Here is a 22,381-nt window from a genome sequence, read left to right as displayed (position 1 = left end):
ATCATGTGGAACAATCGATATGATCTTCACTAAGCAACAACTACAAGAAAAATGTTGTGAACAACTTCAACCTTTGTATCTGGCATTCATCGACCTCATCAAAGCCTTTGACTCGGTATCAAGGGAACTCCTATGAGTTGTCCTATCCACCTATGGATGCCCTGAAAGATCCTGGGACTCCTCCATGATGGCATGCTTGCCACAGTCATGGTCAGCACCAATAGCAGTGAGCCTTTTCAAGTCAGATCAGGAGTAAAACAGGGATGCATGATTGCCCCAACTTTATTCACAATCTTTATTGCAACAATCATGGGTGGCACGGTGGCACAGTGGTTAGCACTGCTGCCTCACAGCGCCAGAGACCCGGGTTCAATTCCCGCCTCAGGCGACTGACAGCTAGGTGGAGTTTGCACGTTCTCCCAGTGTCTGCGTGGGTTTCCTCCAGGTGCTCCGGTTTCCTCCCACAGTCCAAAGATGTTCAGGTCAGGTGAATTGGCCATGTTAAATTACCCGTAGTATTAGGTAAGGGGTAAATGTAGGGATATAGGTGGGTTGCGCTTCGGCGGGTCGGTGTGGACTTGTTGGGCCGAAGGGCATGTTTCTACACTGTAATGTAATCTAATCTAATCATTCACATCATCAAGGACGACCTACCCCCAGGAATCAAAATTGTCTACAGAACAGATGGCAGACTTTTCAATCTTGCCTGTTTTAAGTCCAAAAACAAGACATCTATGAGTTCCCTCATCGAGTTCCAATACGCAGATGACAACAGTGTTGTAGTTCTCTCAGAAAACCACCTACAACAGATTGTGACTGTACACACACGATTTGGACTTCGCATCAATTCCAAGAAGACTCTGGTCATCTACCAAACATCACCAACTGAGACAAATCAGATAGAACCATTCATTCAACTTGGTGAAACAACCCTGGAAAATGTGGACCACTTTCCATATCTTGGAAGTCACCTCTGCTCCAATGTCGACTTTAATAACAAGGTCCAACATGATCTTAAATGCTCTGGAAAAGCTGTGGACGTCTCCAAACAAGAGTCTTTCATGATTGTGACATCAGGACAGACACCAAAATGTTAATGTACAAAATAGCAGTGATTCCAACGCTCCTGTATGCATCAGACACTTGGACAACATACTGACAACAGCTAAAGGCACTCAAAAAGTCCCATCAATGGTACCTTCAAAATATCTTGGATATCAGCTGGGAAGATTGAGAGCCAATTTCAGCGTGCTGACTGAAGCACAAACAACAAGCATTGAAGCCAACTAAGATGGAGTAGCCATGTTGTTTAGATGAAAGACGAAAGTCTGCCAAAACAAATCTTCTATTCCCAGCTTAAAGAAAGCAAATGTAAAAGAGGCGGACAACAGAAGAGATTTAAAGACATTTTAAAAGACAACGACATCAACAATTAGGAAACCGATGTCAGGGACAGGAAATTCTGGCAAACCATCATCCGAGAAGGAACAGCAACTTTTGAAGCCGACAGATAGGCAGAACGAGAAGAAAAGAGAAGAAAATGGAAAGCAAATGAACTTTCAAAGCCAAGATTGGACTCATAAGCCACCTGAGACCCCACGAATAGATCAATGGAACGAAGATCATCATCCTCGACCTGGAGGGATAGCCATGACGATTAATCTAGTCCCGTTTGCCAGCCTTTGGCCCATATCCGTAAACTCTTCATATTCATATACTCATCCAGATGCCTTTTAAATGTTGTAATTGCACCAGCCTCTACCATTTCCTCTGGCAGCTCATTCCATACATGCACCACCCTCTGTGTGAAAAAGTTATCTCTCAGGTCCCTTTTAAATCTTTCCTCTCTCACCTTAAACCAATGCCCTCTACTTTGTACTACCCTAACCTGGAGAAAAGACCTTTGATATTCACGCTATCCATTCCCCTCAACACACCTGGCCGGGCTCTTTACCCAGTACCAAATCTAATGTGGCCTCACCCCTTGTTGGCCTGTCTACATACTATATCAGGAAACCCTCCTGCACACATTGAACAAAACCTGACCCATCTACTCGAACTATAGTATTGCCAATCAATATTTGGAAAGATAAAGACCCATATCAACTACCCTGTTACTCTCGCTCCTATTGAGAATATCTTTGCAATCTTTTCCTCTACATCTCTGGAATTATTCGAAGGCCTACAGAAAACTCCCAACAGGGGGACCTCTCCTTTCCTGTTTCTAACCTCAGCCCATACTACCTCAGTAGATGAGTCCTCAAACATCCTTTTCTGCCACCATAATATTGTCCTTGACTAACAATGCCACACCTTCCCCTCTTTTGCCATCTTCTCTGTTCTTACTGAAATACCTAAATCCAGAACCTGCAATGACCATTCCTGTCCCTGCTCTATCCATGTCATTGAAATGGCCACAACATCGAAGTCCCAGGTACCATCCCATGCGGCAAGTTTACCCACCTTATTCCGGATGCTCCTGGTGTCGAAGTAGACACACACTTCAAACCACCTTCCTACTTGCCACTGCTCTCTTGCGACCTTGAAACCATATTTCTGACCTCACTACTCTTAGCCTCATGGACAGTGGAACTACAATTTAGGTTCCCATTCTCTTGCTGAATTAGTTTAAACACTCCTGAAGAGCATTAGCAAATTTCCCCTCTACCCCCCCAGGATATTGGTACCCCTCTGGTTCAGGTGTAGACCATCCTGTTTGTAGAGGTCCCACCTATCCCAGAATGACCCTCAATTATCCAGGTATCCAAAACACTCCCTCCTGCACCATCCCTGTAGCCACATGTTCAATTCCTCTCTCCCTCTTCCTTGCCTCACTAGTACCTGGCACAGGTAACAAACCAGAGATAACAATTCTGTTTGTTCTAGCTCTAGCTCTCGAAATTTCTGCCTTATATCCCCATCCCATTTCCTACCTACGTTGTTGGTGCCCATGTGAACCATGACTTGGGGCTGCTACCCCTCCCCCTCAAGGATCCCGAAAACACAATCTGAGACATCATGAATCCTGTCACCTGGGATCCAACACACCAATTGTGAGTCTCTCTCATTACCGCAGAACCTCCTATCTGTCCCCCTAACTATGGAATCCCCAATGACTAATGCTCTGCTTCTCTCCCCCTTCTCTTCTGAGCAACAGAGACAGACTCTGTGCCAGAGACCTGTACCCTATAGCTGACCTCTGGTAAGTTGTCCCCCCCCCCCCCCCGCCCCAACAGTATCTAAAATGGTATACTTGTTAGCGAGTTTTGAGAAGATTTGTAGCTCAGGTTAAAGTTCTGGATGTAGGTTTGCTCGCTGAGCTGAAAGGTTCATTTTCAGACGTTTTGTCACCGTGCTAGGTTCCACCGGAGACTCACTGATGATGTTAGGAGAAAGTGAGGACTGCAGATGCTGGAGATCAGTGTCAAGAGTGTAGTGCTGATGAAGGGCTTATGCCTGAAATGTTGATTATCCTGCTCCTCAGATGCTGTCTGACCTGCCGTGCTTTTCCAGCACTATACTCTCATCACTGATGATGTTACCTAGTATGGTGACGAAATGTCTGAGAACGAACCTTCCAGTTCAGTGAGCAAATTTACATCCGATGTACTTGTTGTTGAGGGGAACGGCCACAGGAGATCCCTGCATTGTCTGTTGATTCCCTTTCCATCCCCTGACTGTAACCCAACTGCCTTTTTCTTGTACCTGAAGTATGACTACCTCCCTGTAATTCCTCTCAATAACCCCTGTGCCAAAGTTCATCCAGCTCCAGCTCCAGTTCCCTAACGCAGTTTTCAAGGAACTGGAGTTGGGTGCACTTCCAGCAAATGCAGTCAGCAGGGACACTAGTGGTGACCCTTACCTCCCACATTCTGCAAGAGGACCATTCAGCTGCCCTGACCGCCATTCCCACTGGTCTAAATTCCCAAAGAGTGTATTGAAAAACAAAGAATAAAAAAACTAGTTACCTTTCCAATCCAGCACACAGAACCTTTTTTTATTTTTGGTTAGAGGCTGCCAGACCTGCTGAGCTTTTCCAGCAATTTCTGTTTTTGTTTCTGATTTACAGTGTTCCCAGTTCCGTCCGTTTTTAGTTCAAACTCCATGGTAAGATGTTAAAGGGCAAACAGAGAGAGAGCTGAACATTTACATGCACAAATCCTTTGGAATTGACAAGTTAAGAAAATAATTCTAAAAAATGGGCCCCTTAACCAAAGAAAGGAAAAGTGATAGAGCAATGAAGATTTGCATAACACTGGTCATCCCCCAGATGGAGTACTGTGTCCAGTTTTGACCCCCTGCTTTCAGAAGGATGACAAGAAAGAGTGCTTACAATAAAAAGTGGGATGAGGGACTTCAGTGGATGTGGAGAGACTGGAGAAACTGGAGTTGTTCTCCTTAGACCATAAAAGTCAATAGAGAGACAATGTGTCTGGTGGTAAGCAGGTTAGAAACCAGTGGGACACAGGTGTAAGGTCAATGGTAAAAGAGCCAGAGGGGAGGAGAAGGAGAAGTCTTTTTATATAAACCCCTTGTTGTGATCTGGAACACTACCGAAAAGGGCAGAGGAAGCAGGGTCAATGGTAACCTTTAATCAGAGAACTGGATACGTACTTGAAGAGGACAAAATTTGTAGCACCCTGTGAAATAGCATGGAGGAGTGGGCCTAAACCAATTGGGCAGCTCTATCAAACAGCACAAGCACAATGGGCTGAATGGCCTTCTTCTGTGCTATATGATTCTATAAAAGCCATGGATATTGCTCGTTCCACTTTCTTAGGGTACTCACAGTGATGTGTTTTTGGGTTTTACAGGATTAATTTACTCTGCAGCACCATATGTCCGTATGTGAGGAGACTGCTGTATAGCTAACCTTTGGTTAATTATGTTATCACCAATTAATTGCATACATTTATTTAGAGAGCAGACAGTTCGTGAGTTTGTGTAGTGGGACATTGCTGGACATTAAAGCAATTTGATTTTCTATTTTTAAACACTGATGGGATTTTAATTTACAACTGGGGCTTTATGGGGACTGAGGCTGTGGGCTGCTGAAAGTGGCTACAGCCTGTGATCTCAGTCATAAGCAACTCCTTTTCCTGCTAGTTTAGTGAGGAGTTATTCAGTAACTATTCAACCCAAGACTCTTCCAAGATTATCTAAATTTAGGAAAGTTTTTACGATTTCAATGGAAACGCAAATGGCAATCTTCAACATCTCCCCTTCCTGAATATGATCCCTAGATGGGAAAAAGAAGGGAATGGTTTTGATAGTTAAGGTGAAAAGCAAAGTGTTGTGAAATTACGAATGAAGAAAGGCCAATATGGACGAAACCATATACTTTCAAAGAGGGTGCAGGAATAGAGAGCCGAGGTGTGTATATACAAAAAGTGGTCAGACAAGTTGAGAAGCCTGTTTTAAAAAAAAATTGGGGTCCTTGTTTTTATGAGAGCAAGGGTGGTCTGTTAAAACCCAATGAAACACTGTTGAATGCTGTAGCCAGAATAGTACGGATCAGTCTAAGCTGCAGTCTTTAGGAAGAATGGCCAGGCTTTGGAAACAGTGGAGAGTAGAATAGACCAGCTTTTTATTTGTCATTTCTACCATTTACAACTGATACAGTAATAAAAAACGAGACAGTGTTCCTCCAGGACTGAGGGCGCTACATAGACAGCACAAACTACACAATCATACACAGCATAACAAGTGCAAAACACACAGGTTCCAGTGTAATAGAAGAATGATAAATAATACACATTTTTCTAGCAGCAATTCAAAGTCACGCAAAGAATTTCAGATGGGAAAGAGTCTGATCATACTGTGTTAAGGAACCTGATGGCTTGGGGGAAGAAACTGTTACACAGTCTGGCCGTGAGAGATCGAATGTTCCGGTATCTTCTGCCAGATGGCAGGAGGGAGAAGGGTTTGAATGAGGGGTGTGTGGGGTCTTCCACGATGCAGTTAGCCTTTTGGATGCAGCGTGTGGTGTAAAAGTCTGTAACAGAGGGGAGAGAGACCCCGATGATCCTCTCAGCTGTCCTCACTATCCGCTGTAGGGTCTGAGATGGTGCAATTCCCAACCCAGGCAGTGATGCAGCCACTCAGGATACTCTCAATGAACCCCCTGTAGAACGTGGTAAGGATAGAGGGGATGTGGAAGGTGGACTTTCCTCAGTCTACAAAGAAAGTAGAGATGCTGTTGGGCTTTCTTGGCTATGGAGTGAGATGAAAAGGTGGTTGGAGGAGGCCCTTGTGGAGCAGAAATGACAGCAGGGAACTTTGGATAACTGGCCTGGTTTATGCTGTCAAACCTCAGCAATAAAGCTGTCAGTAAATCCTCATTTGAGTAATTGTACACAATTTTGTTTAGACTAAATATTACGTGCCACACATTTTCTCTCATGTCAACTCTGATTTTTCTACCAATCCCTTAAATCTGTATCCCACTGGTCACCAACCCGTCTGTTTCTCCTTACTTACTTTTTAGAATTCACTATTTAGAACATATTTAAGGTGTCCAGGCGAAGGTCCAGGTGAGATTCTCTGCCAGGTGGACACCAAGAAATTTGGTGCTCTTCACGATTTCCACAGGGGAGCCGTCGATGGCCAGCAGAGAGTGGTCACTCTGTGCCCTCCTGAAGTCGACAACCATCTCTTTCGTCTTGTCCACGTTCAGAGACAGGTTGTTGGCTCTGCACCAGTCCGTTAGCCGCTGCACCGCCTCTCTGTATGCTGACTCATCATTCCTGCTGATGAGACCCACCTACAGTCATGTCATCAGTGAACCTGATGCTGTGACTCAAGTTGTGCATTATTGCACAGTCGTGTGTCAGCAGGGTGAACAGCAGTGGACTGAGCACACAGATCTGGGGGACCCCCTGTGCTCAGTGTGATGGTGTTGGAGATGCTGTTCCCAATCTGGACTGACTGAGGTCTTCCAATCACGGTGTGGAGGAGATTGATGAGAACAGAGCCAGGGATACGAATCTATGGTTACATGAGGAGTTTGATTAAGCTGGGACTGTTTGCCTTCGTGTACAGAAGGTTAAGAGTTAAATATGTTCTAAATAGTGAATGGTTTTGATGAAGTAAATAAGGAGAAACAATTTCCCATGCAGAAGGGTTGGTGACCAGTGGGATACAGATTTAAGGGATTGGTAGAAAAATCAGAGTTGACATGAGAGAAAATTTATGCCATGTAATATTTAGTCTAAACAAAATTGTGTACAATTACTCAAATGAGGATTTACTGACAGCTTTATTGCTGAGGTTTGACAGCATAAAACAGGATAGTTATCCAATGTTCCCTGCTGTTATTTCTGCTCTACAAGGGCCTCCTCCAACCACCTTTTCATCTCACTCATTCTTCAGCTCCACCATTGCTTATCTGGTTTCTCCTTAATTGCATTGATACTGTTCACCTCAACTATTGCCTTTGTAGCAGGTGCCACGTTCCCACCAATTCTGGATCAACAAATTTCTCCTGAATTCCTTATTGGAATAATTCATGACTACCTTGTATTGATTGGTCTGACTTCAACTCTCAGTTTCATTACAAGCTAATTCATTGGCCAAAAAGCAAAGTTCTGTAGGTGCTGGAGATCAGAAGTAAAAACAAGAAACTAGAAAACTGTGTCCGATAGTCTCTCCATAGAGAGAGGTTTTCCAGAACAACAAAATAAACAACAAACATGACCGTACTGAGAAAAACAACTCCAACAAAATGTCAACAACCTGATAAATTAACTCCATTCCTCTTTTTATACAAAGGTTACCAGACCTCCTGAGTGTTTCCAGAATATTCTGTTTTTATTTCAGATTAATTGATAATTTGGGGCTTTTGGCTTTGTAACACTATAACAACTCATTTTGAGCAAGTTGCTTAGATGTGAGAGAAAGTTTGATCATATTTTATTATTTTTCTTTGCATCAACACTTTATAAGTAAGTAAAAGATTAAGTCTCCGTTGTCTTCCTCTCTCATTTGAGAGGGACAACTGGTGGTGGTTTAACCCAAGGGTCACCACACCTCAGGGTGAGGGGAGAGGTTGAGAAGGAGAGTCCTTCACAGTAATGTCAGCTGGTGCAGGAATGAGTCGACAATGTGGTGCTGGAAAAAAAGCACAGCAGGTCAGGCAGCATCTGAGGAGCAGGAAAATCGACGTTTCAGGCAAAAACCCTTCATCATGATGTGTTTTTCCAGCACCACACTCTTGACTCTAATCTCCAGCATCTGCAGTCCTCACTTTTGCCTGGTGCAAGAATGAACCCATGCTGTTGGTATCACTCTACATCACAGACCTTAGAGACAGTGAGAGAGTCCACCTCTGCATTTCACAGCAGGAACAATAGAAGTTGTTTAATCAGCAGACCTAGCTGCTGGTGTTAGTGGTGGAGTCCTTGTTTCATATACCTGTGTTAATGTTTGGGTTCAAATCTCACCAGAGCAGTTAGAGGAATTTAAGTTCAGTTAACAACATCTGGATTATAAAGTTTTTCTCAGCAATGATAACCATAAAGTCATCATCAGTTGTTGCAATAAAAAAACCATCTGCTTCGCTATGTCCTTTAGCAAAGGAAATCTGCCATCCTTACCCAGTCCGGCCTACATCCAGATCCACAATAACGTGCTTGATTCTTAACTGCGCTCTGAAATGGCTCAGCAAGCCATTCAGTTTGAGGGCAGTTTTGTACACATCAATCAGGTCACCCTTCTGCCTTCTCTGCTCTCAGGAAAACAATCCCAGTCTGTTTAATCTCTTTTCATAGTTGAATCAATCCAGCCCAGGCATCATCGTGGTGAATATCTCCTTGTGCAATCTCATTTTTCCAATCGTGTGGTGACTGGAACTGCACACAGTAATCCAGCTGTGGCCTAACTAACATCTTATATAACTCTGTCATATCCTCATTTCTCTTGTATTCAATGCCTTGACTAATAAAGGGAAGTATCCCACATGCCTTCTTAACTATCTTTTCCATCTATCCTGTTACCTTCTGAACACACACTTACCAAGATCCTTCTGATTCTCTGTATTTCTGAGAATCCTACCAGTCACCCAGTTACTCCTTTAGTTAGTTCTCCCAAAATACATAGCCACATACTTTTTGGGATTAAGTTCCATTTGCCACTCTTAAACCTATCTATATTGTCCTATTGTCTAAGGCTTTCTTCCTCACTACTTACCATCTCACCAATTTTTGTATCAATTACAAATTTATTTATCATACCTCCTACATTCATATCTAAATGATTAGTGTACATGTAAAACAGCAAGGGAGCCAACACTGAACCCTGTGGTATGCCACTGGATACAGGTTTCCAGTCACAACAATCATCGTTATCTATCACCCTCTGCTTCCTGGATCCAATTTGTCAAATTGTTCTGGATCCATGGGCTTTTACATTCTGACTGATCTTCCATGCAAGATTTTCTTAAAAGCTTTACCGAAATCCATGACGGCTACATCCACTGCATTAGCCTCTTCCATACAACTAGTCACAACTCAAAATGCTCAAGTCAAACCTGATAGGCATGATTTTCTCCAACAGGTGATGATCCTCGACTAGTATTTGCCTCTTGATGTGGAGATTAATTCTGTCCCTCAGAATATTTCCAATAGATTCCTAATTTCTTTAAGTAACCCACTACACTACTCCAATATAAACTGTCTGATTGTTATTTATTTTATTCACTCGTGAGATGTGAGCATCGTTGGCTGGTCCAAGATTTATTGTCTGCCCCTAGTTGCCTTTAAGAGGTGGCAATGAGCTGCAATCCCTGCCTATAGGTATATCCATAATGCCCTTAGGAAGAAATTCCAGGATTTTAACCTAGTGACAGTGAAGGAACGGTGATATATTTTCAAGTCAGGATGGTGAGTGGCTTAGAGGGAAACTTGCAGGGACTGGTGGCCCCAAGTATCTGCTCCCCTTGTCCTTCTAGATGGAAGGTGCTGTCTGAAGATTTTTGGTGAATTTCTGCAGTGCATCTTGTGAGATAGTACATACTGCTGCTACTGAGCACTGATGGTGGAGGGAGTGTACGCTTGTGGATGTGGTGCCAGTCAAGCAGGCTGCTTTGTTCTGGATGGTGTCAAACTGCTTGAGTGTTGTTGGAGCCGCACTCCTTCAGGAAAGTGGGAAGTATTCAATTTTAATATAATTAAAGTTTGTATTTTCTTTCTGTTTGAAGTTAATTATTAACTTGTAAGTATTTCTGTGGCCATGGTGATTTCTTTTACAACAGTACAAACAGAGTATCTTTGGTAGCAATAATGTAGTTTTGTTAACCTGAGAATATCCTACGACTTAGGAAGTGTTACAAAATGGTGGTGAACTCTTCTGTTAATTAAACCAAACATGCAGAAAAGCTCACCTCACCTCATAAGCTGTTAAAATATGAGTAACAGAGAACTCCCAAATTCCACAATTAAAAATAATGTAAATTTAATCCATAACTCTAAAAGTGAACATTAAACAACACTCTAAGCCCCCATTTCTCTTAACTGCTTGTTATCTGCCTCCAACTCTACAACAATGTACTGTTCCAATAAAAACACATATTAAGGTCACATCAACTTAACTTCAAAACCACACAGTGGCTGTCATCATTGGTGTCTCTCTTCTCCTGGCTGAAGATCTCCTGCAGTTGTTGTCTTTCTTTTACTGCCAATATTTTTTATATGAGAAAGGTACCTTTGATAGACAGTGCTTTTGAATGTCAGTCTTTCTCGATGGCAGTTACTCTCTCTGACTTTCAAATGCCTGCTTTTTTATATCCCAACTTCGGATCATCTCATTGGTTTGATGTTGACAAAAACAATAAATTCAATCTCAATTGTGTTTTAGTATCCTGGGGCGTAATTTAAACTGGTTAAATTCAAATAGTCAAAACAGCAACCAACGCCAGTATCTATTTCACAGCCAAATTTACATATTTTCAATTTTCCAGTACACACTGAGACTGCTGGCTAGTCACGTGGCAGGTGCTTGTAACCTCTCAGTGCAAAACAGCATTCACTCTGTCTTAAAGGTACAATTTATGCCTTCAGCTTCATAACAAGAGGTAAGCCAGTATGCTTCAAGTTCTATTAGAAATGTCTAGAATTTGATTTGTTTTAAAATTGAGGGGAAATGCCTGTAGCTTATGGAGAGAGAGAGAATGTGTTTTTGAGCAGTTCTGTGGAGTCCATGGATGAGATGGTTTTGTAGAGCAGTAAATCTAAGAAAGGGTTCAATGTAACAAATTACCATTTGAGTAAAGAGATACAGTGGTGACCCCGGAATCCGAACACCCAATTGTTCGAACAACTTGGAATCTGAACAATTATTTTGAGAAAATTTTGCCCTAAAATCCAAACACATTTTCAGAATCTGAACACCACGTACCGTTCAGGTTGCACATTGTTTGTTCAGTTCGTCCCAGGAAGTAGTCGTGAAAGCATCTCTCGTGTGTCCATCATTAGTTTACCTTGTATTTTCACCGTGATTTGTGCTTTTTTTAAAATTATCACCCTTGTGCATTCACCATGGCACCCAAGAGCAATGAAGCAAATGAGTGCATTCACCATTAACACTCCTCACTAAGGTAAATGAAGTTATTTTCATGTTAGTACATTTATTTCTTGCTTTTATTATTATTACTTGATATTTAGGTAATTTACTCATCTTATTTTACCTTATTTTACCATGTGTATTTGCAGTTAAAAGTGTCTTGAATTTTTTTTTGGGTCCAGAAATGGATTAATTCATTTTCCATTATTTCTTATGGGGAAAATTGTTTTGGAATCTGAACTTTTCACAATCCGAACAGCCTCCTGGAACGAATTAAATTCCAATTCCGAGGCACCACTGTAGTAGTTTTCCAATTTAGAAGTACTGGGATAAAACATTGAAGAGCTTACTAAAGGTGAGCATATTTAAACGTAGGTGCACAACAGCTGCATAAAGAAGCTATTAGTGTTTCCAGTTCAGGAGTTAAAGTCAGATTTACCTTAAACCTAGGAGTTAGGAAAAGTTTTTTTCCCCTCTGGTGCCAGTAAGGTAGAAGGGTGATTTTGTACACTTTGGATTCTGAAGCAAAAACAGTTTTGCCACCAATTTATGTTTTTGTTTCAGATTTCCAGCCTCTTTGTTTTATATTCCTGTATAAAGGATTTTTTTTCTAGAATCTGTAAAGGAATTCTTTGGAATTAATAGGATCATATTTTCTTTCTGCATTTTAAAATCTTTGGATTTCTTTCATAGGTAAATAGTATGTTGTTTTGTATTTTTTTTCAAACTTTTGCTTTATTGTTAAAACCAAATCCACAACATTGTTTCAGTGACAGATCAGCTGATTAAAACCAAATCAACACCAGGACATGTTACAGTCCGGAATCTGTCTCGTCTAATCATTACAGCAGCACATAAGAAACAATTAACTGGGCTTCAGAAAACTGTTTGCTGAAAATGTGTCACATTTTTTTTCCCGAATGAATTTACAATCGTGAGAATTGTTGGGAGAAGATCAGAACTTCAGACTGCAGATTTCTCCACGCCTGTGGTTTCATCATCTGAATTCCGCCAACAAGAGTTTTCCGCCTGATTTAATTTAATTCAACGAAACCCCCAGGTCCCCAGCTATTAACTTCATTAAATCAGCTAACTCCTGCGCCACACATTCTTTATGATTGCAGTGCCCTCCACCGGAGGGTTGCCTGGCATTATTCAGTGTAGATGGGGATGTGTCTCTGATGCTGAGCTGCTGTAATAACCGGGGAAAGGCGGAGTAAACTCCATCAGAATAATTAAACCCACCCCCAGTCTCAGTCACTGTCCGGGATTAGCTGCTGCTCAGTCACCGCTTGGATTATGAATCTCAGCAACAGAAAACCCTTTCATCTTAGACCACAGCTCCTGCCTTCACTCCTGGGCTACGGTCAGTAAAATATCAGAGAATCGCAGACTGAAGGTTTCTAGCTCCCAAACAGTTCAGGCAGGTAATGTCAGCGCCGGATACGACTCTAGGTACAATTCCAAATAAAAACGCTAACTGCTGGAAAAACTCCACAGTCCAGCGGCATCTGTGCAGAGAGAGAGAGAGTTAACGTTTCGGGTCGAGTGACCCTTCCTCCCTAACCAGGTACAATTCCGCAGGTAACTTTGCAACATCGTTTAGTGAAGGCATTTGTTTTTTTTTGCTGATCTCTCCACGTTGGTCCTGTCTTTGTCAAACATCCCAGACCTGCCCCTGCACATCTACAGTTCCTGAGCTGTTGTTTGGGGACAGGCTGTTGAGGAGATTGGCAGGGTGAGGAGTTGGGAGGAATTGTTGGGGGGGGGGGGGGAGGGGAAGGAAGAGAGTGTGTGTTGGAGGTTGGTGCCCGGCGTTCTTCCGTGAAAATTCTGACTGATTCCCAGAATCACAGGTGAAGGCATCCATTCAGCCCCTCGGATCTGCTCCATCCCATGCTGTGGTAGGTTGCACACTGTTCATTTTGGTTGGCACTTTGTGAAGAATCATAGAGTTATACAGCATGGAAACAGACCCTTTGGTCCAACTAGTCCATAACAACCATGTTCCCAAACCAAACTAGTCCCACTTGACAGCATTTGGCCCATATCCCTCCAACCCTGTCCTATTAATGTATTTATCTCACTATCTTTCAAATGCTGTAACTGTACCTGTTTCCACCATTTCCTCTGGGAATTCATTCCACATGACCACACACATTGCCCCTCGTTTTTAAAACATTCTTCCCTCACCTTAGAAATATACCTCCTAGTTTCGAACTCCTCCAACCTAGAGAAAATACAGTTGTTAATCACCTTATCTATGATTTCGTAATCTCTATAAAGGTCTTCAGGAAAAGCGTTTTCAGTAATTCATTCTCGGGTTCCTCCCCTCCTGGTTTTTTTGTCCAATTATTCCTGCTTTGGGATATGGGTGTCACTGGCTGGGCCAGCATTTATCACCCATCCCCAGTTGCCCCTTCAGAAGGTGGAGGTGAGGTGCCTTCTTGAACTGCTGCAGACCACATGCTGTAGACGGGCCCACAATGCTGTTAAGAAACAGAAGGAGATTTGGAATTTTGGCCCAGTGACCGTGAAGGAATCGCAATATATTTCCAAATCAGGACAATGAGTCCCTTGGAGGGGAATTTGCAGCTGGTGATCTCTTTTGAAGCTTTGCAAATCGAAGTTTAAACATCCCAATTAAAATTTTCTCCATCTTATTCAACATTATTGTAAACACGCCTCTCCTGTCAAAAACATAGGAACAGGTGGCCATTCAGCCCATTGCGGGGTAATCAGGCTGAGGTCAATCTGTATTAGGCCCCATCTATGGTCATTGGTTCCATAACCCTCAACACTTTGAACTAAAATTGATCCATCAGCAGCAGATTTGAAATTTCTAAATAACCTCCAGCCTTTAACAGGGTGTGTGTTTGTCAGGGCTGATCATCCAAACTTCCACTAGTTTTTGTTTGAACAGTGCCTCCTGAAAGTGCCCCTGTAATGGCCTGGCTCCAAGTTCAGGTTCCAGCCCCTTCTTCTGGACTTTCTCACTCAAGAAAATCAGTTCTCTCAGCCTACCTTATGAAATCCTTTTAGTAGCTTAAATTCCTCGATTAGATTATCCCTTAATCTTTTATATTCAAGGGAACGTAAACTGATGCCACTTGAATTAATCTCGTCCGGATATTATGCTGCTGAATATGCAATGCACCCTCTTCAAGGCTGATATTTTAAAAGAATAGACAGACCATTCGGCCCCTCCTGGCTGCTCCTTCCTGAAGTGCATGCCCAAATTGAACCCGATTAATCTTGCTGAGACCTCTGGGCAACCGCAATTAAAGTTACTTCCACCTCTTTCCTAATTCAGTTGCAATGGAACAATGACCAGTATTTCATTAGCCTTTCAAATTATTTTTTGTACCTAGCTTTTCACGATCTCAATACTTTCCTCCTCAAGCCTCTCGGCTCCTCGACAGGGTTGAGCCTTTTCTCATTCGGAAAATACTTTTTTGTCTCTCAGTCTGAATGGCCTACTCCTGGTCATGAAAAGGGGGAAGAGAGTGACCCTCAAGCAATGACAGTGGCATCACAGAATGTGATGAAAAACAGGCCATTGTCATCCTTCATCTGGAAATAGCATCCTTCAGGATAGAAGACGATTAAATGAGTTACCAGCAAATCACATTAGAAAATTGAGTGAGAACGTGACTCACTGGAAGTTAAATATCTTTTCTTCAGTGCCTCTCAGCTTCAGTTTTGTCTGTGACAGTGTGTGCCTATTTCTTTGTGTCATTTATATTTTGTGCAAATGTTTAGCTCCCGTGTTTACCCTGTAATCCTCACCCTTCCCAGATCATCGTTAGGGTTATCTGTCTCCCTGCATTTTACCCAACTTAATTGTTGACCCACATTTCTTGCTCAGTGATCTAAGCCTGGCTTCTCCCTGATGTGACTTAATGACATCATGGCCGATTGAACACTTCAATGCCTTTTACCCACACTGTCCTCATTACTCATGAGATACACAGTTATCAGAAATCTATCTACATCCACCAAATCATGCAGGGATTGAAGATATTGCAGCTACCCTTGCTGATAACACAAAAATGTCAGTGAACCGACGACAGGTCAAAAGAATCAGACAAATGGATAGAGAGAAGTTAGGTTAATGGTCAAAGATCTGGCAAATGGAGTATCATGCAGGAAATGTGAAAATATCAGTGTTTCTTGGGGAAAAAAAAATCTAAATGGTGAAAGATTGTTGCGCTCTGCGATGCAGAGAGATCCGGGTGTGCTGCTGCTTGAATCTCAGGAAGATACGATGCAGCTACAGCAAGTAATCAGCTATGCACGTTGAATGTTCCATTGTGAGGAAAGTTGTTTCAGTTACGCAAGACATTATTTCGTATTTGTTAACTCATTTGTTCATTAGAAAGGAGGAGATTGAGGGGCGACCTAATTGAGGTCTACAAAATCATGAAGGGTATAGAGAGAGTAGTTAGAGATAAGCTTTTTCCCAGGGTGAGGGATTCAATAACGAGAGGTCACATGTTCAAAGTGAGAGGTGAAAAGTTTAAGGGGGATATACGCAACAAGTACTTTACACAGAGAGTGGTAGGTGCCTGGAATGCAGAGGTGATAGAGGCAGGCACAGTAAATTCATTTAAGATGCATTTGGACAGATGTATGTGTAGGTGGGGAGCAGATGGATATAGATGCTTAGGAATTGGGCGACATGTTTAGACAGTGGATTTGGATCGGCTCAGGCTTGGAGGACCTGTCCCTGGGCTGTAGATTTTCTTTGATCTTAAACATACTCCATGACTGGATTTCCACAGCCCTCTATTCACAATCCTTCCAGTAAAAAGAAATTGTATCATCTTGTCACCCTATTTTTAAAGTGTTCCTCCCTGCTTTTCAACTTCCCAACTAGGGAAACCTGTTCTCTGTACCTCCCAATCTATTCCTTTGAGTATTCTATAAGTTGCAATGAGATCATCTCATTCTTCAGAAACCTGAGAGAATACAGGCCCAGTTTGCCCAATCCCCTTTCATAGAACAAAAGAAAAAGCTCTGACCCCAATTGGATTACCAATCCATCACCCTAACCACTCAGCCACCTACCAGCGTCTAGCCTCTTCCACAGTTTCCTCCCTTCCCCATTGTCAGGTTCATCCAGCTCATTTCCTATGTGCACAGTCCAGTACTTCAGTCCTTCAACGTTCACGGAGTGACTCAGTGGTTAACAGTGTTATTCGAGTCTAAGGGTTGTTGGTTTAAATCCCACTCCAGGCCTTGATCACCATAACCCAGGCTGAAACACTCCCAATCTCCCAGAGGAGCAGGGCTGCACTGTCAGTCAGAGGTACCACTTCCCTTTGGAAGGGAATAAACTGAAACCCAGTTGTCCTCTCGTGGAGATAATGAAAAGGATCACACAGCACTATTTCAGAACGAGTTGAGCTATGCCAGTCTCCTGCCCAATCCCTTGATTAACATCACAAAAAGAGATGACCTGGTGAGTTATCACATATGTTTCTAGTGTTGGCTGTGTGCATACTGGCTGCGTGCATACTGGCTGCAGTAGTTCCTACCTCACAGCAGTGAGGATCAGTACTGCATTGGCTGAGGAGTGTTTTGGGAAGACTGAAGCTAGATTCACCAGCCATTTGTTCATGAAACATGTTCAAGTTACTGATGGACACTCCGAGCTGAGGGCCAGCAGGAACGTCAGTGGGACACATATTGGCAGAGATATTTTTGTTCACAAGGGGAACTACATGAGGGTTTCCTCTCATTCTGCAACTCTGCCCCATCAAGAGCCACTGCCAGATCAGCCTAGAGAGCAAAAACCTCCCTGCTCAGAGTTACCCTTTGACGCTTGGGTGGACATCACTTCGGTTAGGCAAATGACTTGTCCTTGCCTAGCTAAAAGGTGCAACAGTTTCTATGGTCCTAGGAACACATTGAATACTGTCTTCTGGAACGACAAATATGTATGTGTGTGCTGTCAAGATTCTGGCCAGACCTGCCACTGGTCCCTATCTGCTCTCTAGCCCCCCACACCCCCCAACCAGGCCAGAAGACCAGACACTACCTTCTGAAAGTCTCAGTCTGCTCTTCAAGAAACCAAATCAGCATTACGTGGCTTTGCATCAGGAACAGAAATGTTGCTGCTTGCCAGAATTGCAGCCCAACACCGAGTATTACCTTATAAAAACCAAAAGAACTACGGCTACAGTCACTGGAAAAGCTCAGATGGTCTGTCTGCACCAGAAATCAAAGTTAACATTTCTGGTCCAGTGACGTTTCCTCAGAACTGATGGTAGCGAGGAAAACATCAGCTTATATGCAGAAGATAGGGTCGGGGGAGAGCCCAAGGAGGGAGAAGAACAGTTGGACAGGCAAAGGAGTGAGGAGGAGAAAGTGAGGACTGCAGATGCCAGAGATCAGAGTCAAAAAGTGGGCACAAGTTATACATCTCTTGTGGCAAAGGAGTGAGTGGATAATGAACTGGCTATGAGGATGAATAGCTGATAATGGAGAGTGTTAGTGGCTGACAATGGGTAGTATATAATAGCAGACTATGTGATAAGGCCTATATGTGGGGTAGGGAGCTAGGACATGGGAGAGTTCAGGCCCTAAAATTATTGAACTCAATGTTGAGTCTGGAGGGCTGCATTGAGTCTACACCAATCGACCAAACAGCATCCCACCCTGACCCATCCCAGCCCCATATAACCACATTTACCATGGCTAATCTACCTTCTGGCATATTTTTGAAGTGTGGCAAGAAACCTGAGCACCTGGCAGAAACCCACATAGACATGGGGAAAATGTGCAATCTCCATGCAAATATTACCCAAGGCTGGAATTGAATCCGGGTCCCTAGTTATGTGAAGCAGCAGTGCTAACCACTCAGCCACTCGGTCACCTCAGTCAAGTTTGTATACTTTTTGAACAGATAAAATTATTTTGAAATATCCAGGCGCCATCCTTTTAGATTTCCTTGGTACATGTGCAGGTTAAATTAAAGAAAGAAGTATTGCTGAAAACTAACATGCTTTAGGGAAGGAAATTGCTATCCTTACCTTGTTTGGCCTACATGTGACTCCAGACCAACAGCAATGTGGTTACCTCTTATCTGCCCTCTGGGCGATTAGGGATGGGCAATAAATGCTGGCCTGGCCAGTAATACTCTTGTGAATGAATTGTAAATGACATAGTATTGAAGCTTTTATCTTGCACAAATCAGGACAGTTTTCAACAATAGCAATTTAAATGGAAAACCAACATTTCTACTGTGTGGCAGGTGATAGATCGGTGAGTGGACTCTGAAGTTTGAAGACACTACTTTTTTGGACTTTTGCTGGAAAATTCTGATTCTGTGAGGAATTATGATGATAACCAATGAAGGATGGTCAGTGGTGCTCACAGTACGGTGTACTTGGGTATATTGGAAGGGACATACGTGAACACAAGACCCTATTCGTTGCAGACTGAAAGAATACGTACATAGGCTCTGCCTGTTTCAACTCAACACAATCGGTGACAACCATTTGCTGGTTCATTTCTCAGGACAATGCCTTTGCTAGTCCACCTACCTGGTTTTGAATCAACTGTCAATCAGCATTAATGGTATTTTTCTATGTTGATATCTCCTCCTTGAACTGGCATTTCTGCAAATTGTACTGATGTGTGGAAGACAAAAAGCTTCTACAAATATTCACTTTTTGAACAATGCCCAATTTCTGTGCTCCCAAACAGTTATTAAAGGAAGAAATTACATTCATAAAGTACCATCATTTCCAAATGTCCCAAAGTGCTGTCAGCTTAATAAAGGGAAACAGTTAATTTATGGTGAACAAAATTCCACAAATATTCAGGTGACATTGAAGTTAACAACACAGAAACAGACCATTTGTATAAATGGTGTGTTGCTGCTGGTTCCACATGAATCTCCTCTAATCTTCTTTTATCTCACCCCATCAACCTTGCTTGTAAAGTTTCAGATCAAATCCCCAAATCGTATCGTTCAAACACAGGCACCATCCCTGTTTATTCTCACTGATTAGCTAAATATTTCACCACAATGTGATTTTAAAATGTAAATTGGAACAAATTACATTACAGTGTGATTAATAGCTAGTGTGAATCCATCTGTAATAAAATTTATGCAATGTGAAGGCGGCAACAATTAATTCTAATGAATTAAACTGTTCACTTGAATATATCTGAACACAAATTAGTCATTTCAGAGTTCACTCAAAACCAGTTCCTGGATCTCAGCTCTGACCTGACTCATGAAGTTTCAGACTCACCAGCTCTCCAGGTTTGGCCTGAAGTTGAGTAATTGTTTATTCTCCAGGTTCACAAATATGTATCAAGCCCTACTCCAACTGGTGAATTTGTCTGAACCTGGATAACTGTCTATATTTTTATATATAAAATCACATTAGATTAAGTTCCATTGCAGGAAATGAAGGGTAGTACATTATTGAGAAGCAAGTTAAACTTGGTGTAAATCTTTGAATTATTAATTATTGTTCAGGGAGTATTCTGTTGCTGTCAACCATATGTTTCAGAGGCAGGTGCATTAAAAGCTAAAATTGTGTTTTAAGTCCCACGCTAAAAGGCCAAGCAAAAATCCAGGTTGACTTTCCATTCCTTTTACTGAAAAAGTGCAAGACTGTTACAGTGTCAGTACTGAGGGGATACAACCTGCACAATCGCAGAGACTGTTCTGCGGAAGGTCGTGAAGTCTAATTAAACTTAATTGTTAAACTTGCATACACAGACCAAGTGAGTTTACCGACATATCCAGGCGTGGTACCAGCAACACCTCAGCACTGTCAGTCTGACAATGCAGCACTCCTGCAGTACTGCCCCTCACGACCTTCCGCAGAACAGTCTCTGCGATTGTGCAGGTTGTATCCCCTCAGTACTGACACTGTAACAGTCTTGCACTTTTTCAGTAAAAGGAATGGAAAGTCAACCTGGATTTTTGCTTGGCCTTTTAGCGTGGGACTTAAAACACAATTTTATGTTTCAGAGGCAGGTGCATTAAAAGCTATGGTTGACAGCAACAGAATACTCCCTGAACAATAATTAATAATTCAAAGATTTACACCAAGTTTAAGTTGCTTCTCAATAATGTACTACCCTTCATTTCCTGCAATGGAACTTAATTTATTACAACAGTTTATTAGCTCCACCTTATTAGCTGCTTCTGTGGTCAATGAGAACAGCTACACTTGTAGGAGGTTACTGTATGGAAACCTGGTGTGTATTAATCTGGAATTACATTTATTTTGAAGGAATACATCATGAATAATTCACCAGGAATCTATCTACAGAGGAACCTCAGTTATCCAGCATTCGGTTATCCGAATATCGGATTATCCAGCAAGATCGCGAGGTCCTGATGCTTGGCTAAACAATGTTATCCCACATTCAATTATCCAGAATTTGATTAACCGAACGAAATATTGTCTGCCCATGTCCTTCGGATAATCGAGGTTCCTCTGTACTGCCTGATTGATTGACAGAAAAGACAGGAATTATAGTGAAATATTCTCGAAACAACCTATTCAGAGGTACTATTACACACCATTGGAGCAGGTAGGTCTTGAATAAGAGCCTCCTTGTTCACAGATAGGGACACTACCACTGCACCACAAGACGACTGCAATGAATGGACTGACGCTGAGAGGTTCAGAGGGATCATTCTGAGGTGCTGATTATAATTTACGTTTCAGCCAACCTATTCAACCTTGCCTATCTTCACGAGACAGTCCCTCCATACCCAGGATCATCCCAGTGAACCTTCTCTGGGCTGTCTCCAAAGCCAGTATTATCTTTCACAGAACAGTACAGGCACTTTAGCCATCGATGTTGTACCAACCTTTTTTATCCTTTTCTAAAATTAGACTAACTTGCATACCCTTTATTGTACTATCTTCCATGTGCCTATAAGAGTTGCTTAAATATCTCTAATACATCTGACTCTACTATCACTGCTGACAATGCATTCCACACAGCCATCACTCTCTGCGTAAAGAACCTCCCTCTGACATCTCCCCTAAACCTTCCTCCAATCACCTTAAAATTATGTCCCCTCATGGTAGACATTTCTCCCATGGGAAAAAGTATCTGGCTATCCATTCTATTTATGCCTCTCATTATCTTGCACACCTCTATCAAGTCACCTCTCATTCAGAATCCTGCATTTAACCCTGTATTCTGCATTCACATTCAAGTGCATCACTTCACACATTTCCAGGTTAAACTCCATCTGCCACTTTTCATCCCAGTTCTGCATCCTGTCAACATCCCTTTGCAACCTACAGCACCCCCCATGCTACCCACAACTCCAGCAACCTTTCTGTCATCAGCAAACTTACTAACCCACTCTTCTGCTTCCTTATCCAAGTCATTTATAAAAATCACAAAGAGCAGAGGTCACAGAACAGATCCCTGTGGAATATCACTGGTCACCGAGCTCCAGGCTGAAGACTTACCATCTACCACCACCCTCTGTCTCATATGGGCCAGCCAATTTTGTATCTAGACTGCCAGATTTCCCTGTATCCCATGCCTCCTTACTTTCTGAATGAGCCTACCATGGGGAACCTTATTAAATGCCTTCCTAAAATCCATGTACACCACATCCACTGCTCTACCTTCATCAGTACATTTTGTGACATCCTCGAAGAACTCAATAAGGTTTGTGAGGCATGACCTGCCTCTCACAAAGCCATGCTGACCATCTCTAATCAAATTATGGTTTTCCAAATAATCATAAATCCTGTCTCTCAGAATCTGCTCCAATACTTTGCCCACCACAGATGTAACACTGACTGGTCTGTAATTCCTAGGA

This window comes from Chiloscyllium punctatum, chromosome 13 (assembly GCF_047496795.1).
Source record: "Chiloscyllium punctatum isolate Juve2018m chromosome 13, sChiPun1.3, whole genome shotgun sequence".
NCBI classification, from domain to species: Eukaryota; Metazoa; Chordata; class Chondrichthyes; order Orectolobiformes; family Hemiscylliidae; genus Chiloscyllium; species Chiloscyllium punctatum.
The sequence above is the reverse complement of the archived record's forward strand: the minus strand, read 5'-3'. Positions refer to the sequence as shown.